This window comes from Penaeus japonicus, unplaced genomic scaffold (assembly GCF_977035675.1).
Source record: "Penaeus japonicus unplaced genomic scaffold, GWHDUDI00000001_assembly GWHDUDI00000040, whole genome shotgun sequence".
Classification (NCBI taxonomy): Eukaryota; Metazoa; Arthropoda; class Malacostraca; order Decapoda; family Penaeidae; genus Penaeus; species Penaeus japonicus.
This window is the reverse complement of record NW_028234442.1, coordinates 9,688,296-9,690,795: the sequence shown is the minus strand read 5'-3', so window position 1 is coordinate 9,690,795 and position 2,500 is coordinate 9,688,296. Positions and strand designations below refer to the sequence as shown.

At 35.2% G+C, this 2,500-nt stretch overlaps 1 protein-coding gene across 1 annotated transcript in view; it reads left to right on the top strand.

Moving 5' to 3' along the window:
* The window catches only part of LOC122255535 (ras-related protein Rap1), a 36,346-nt gene that overhangs the window by 21,398 nt on the left and 12,448 nt on the right, over positions 1–2,500 (top strand). The window lies entirely within an intron of this gene.

Here is a 2,500-nt window from a genome sequence, read left to right as displayed (position 1 = left end):
GATATCAATAATGATAATGATCATAGCAATAATAATATTGATAATAGTAACAATAGTAATCATTATGACAATGAAAGTAACTATCATCATTACTATTATCATTATCATTATAACAATAAAGACAATAATAATGCTAATGTTAATAATAAAGATAGTGATGACGATTCTGATAATAAGGATAAAATAACTATAATAATAACAATATTAACAGTGATAATAATGATAACAACAATGAGGATATTAATGATAATGATAATGATAATGATGATAACAATAATGAGAATAATTATGATAATTCTTCTATAAATAATATCAATAACGATGATGATAATGCTAAGATGATAATAAGAATGCCTACCCAATAACAGATAATTTGTAGTCTTCCTATTATACCAAAAACTCAGCCAGGAACGGATCATTGATTTCTGATATTCATATTTCCTTATTATTTTCTCGCGCAGAAGTTTCCAACGATCCGAACGCGCCCTTTATGGGGGGATACGAACGCAGTGCCTGAGTCGGGGAAAGACTCGTATTTCTGAGTGTTTCTAAGAGATCTATCACAGTTATGAATGACCGACCTAGCGAGCGAGCTTATTACTGCGCCGTTCGCAAAAGGTGTTTCCATCTTATTGTTACACGTGTTTCGTTTTAGGTTGTTCTTTTTCTTTTCTTTTTTTTACTTTCTTTGTTATGTTGGGATGATGATGTTGAATGGAATAACTCGGGATTTATAAAATGAAAAGCGAGAATTGATGTGTTGTAGAGGTGGAATAAAAAAAAATTTCACGTTCTTGATTCGATTTTTACGCACGTATCCTCTTCTCCTCCCCTCCCATCTCTCTCTCTCCTCTTTAACCCTTTTTCTCTTTTTCTTCTTCTCCTCTCTCTCTCTCTCTATCTATCTATCTATCTATCTATCTCTATCTCTATCTCTCTATCTATCTGTCTATCTATCTCTATCTATCTATCCATATCTCTCTCTCTCTCCTCTCTGTGTCTCTCCACCCCTCTCTCTCCATCCATCTCTATCCATCTATCTACCTCTATATCTCTATTTATCTATATATCTAGCTCAAGCTCTCATAATATCCCTAGCGATAACATTGTTATTAGTGTTGTCTAGATCAGTAAACGTAGAGATTCTTTTTTTTTTTTTTTAAATACGCTAAAAAACAATTCCTTATTAGTTGACAACTGATGATTTCGCACACCCATCAATCATAATCCCAATCTGACAACCCTGGTGTTATTGACTGAGGATTGAAACCCTTTCGAGAAAGTATGACGTCATCATTTTGGCGCTCGCTTTTGTGACGTAAGGTTGCTATGGCGCCGCTGAGAGAGGATTCACTCGCTGTCAAAACGAGCTGAGCCGGATAGCATTACCAACTACTCGTAAATAAGACGTCATGCGATACCGCTTTTGTGAACGAGCAAGGAAAGCTTGGTATTTTTAGATCTGGGGTTCGATGTTGGTGAAGATCTTGTTTTGCTGAACATGATGATTATGTATTTAAGAATAGTATGATGTATTTAAGAATACGATTGCATCAAAGGATTTGAATTCGGGAAAAATAATGTATAATTACATGGACTAATGGTCAGTGTAACGATGGTTCAGATGCAACTTAAACTGAAATAGATAATACAGATAGATTTTAAAACTGAAATAAGTTATATAGATATAAAAACACTAAAGGAAACATGCACTAGCCACAAGCACTTATTGGGGCTCATTAGAGGAATATGATTAGTGATATTAATAATTTCCTCAATTAAATGACTCTAGGCTCGTGTCGACGGTTTAAATATATAATTAGATTACAATCAATTACTTGGTAACCATTGCCGCTCTAATACCTGATTAAAGTTAATTAGATAATTATTCCATTGCTGTTGGGAATATATTCCTATTTTTACACATTCAACAACATACACTGTAAATACAAATTATAAGAAAGAGAATAATAATATCATCATCTCTAAAAAATCTATAAAAATCAGTCAACCGATATGCAAGAACAACCATACTAATGTCATCATATTTATCTGCATCACATCTATCAAAAATACCACTTGTGATTATCTGTAGAATAAAATAAGATAAAACCAACAGCATAAATCATTCCAACATCACATGCTTACTTCCCGTGACTGCTAACAACCCACATGATTGTCAGCTATGCCTGCCTACGACTCCTCTTCGTCTCCTTCGCTTTCTCTCTTGCTCTCTCTCTCTCTCTCTCTCTCTCTCTCTCTCTCTCTCTCTCTCTCTCTCTCTCTCTCTCTCTCTCTCTCTCTCTCTCTCTCTCTCTCTCTCTCTCTCTCTCTCTCTCTCTCTCTCTCTCTCTCTCTCTCTCTCTCTCTCTCTCTCTCTCTCTTGTTTTCTCTCTCTCTCTCTCTCTCTCTCTCTCTCTTGTTTTCTCTCTCTCTCTCTCTCTTGTTTTCTCTCTCTCTCTCTCTCTCTCTCTCTCTCTCTCTCTCTCTCTCTCTCTCT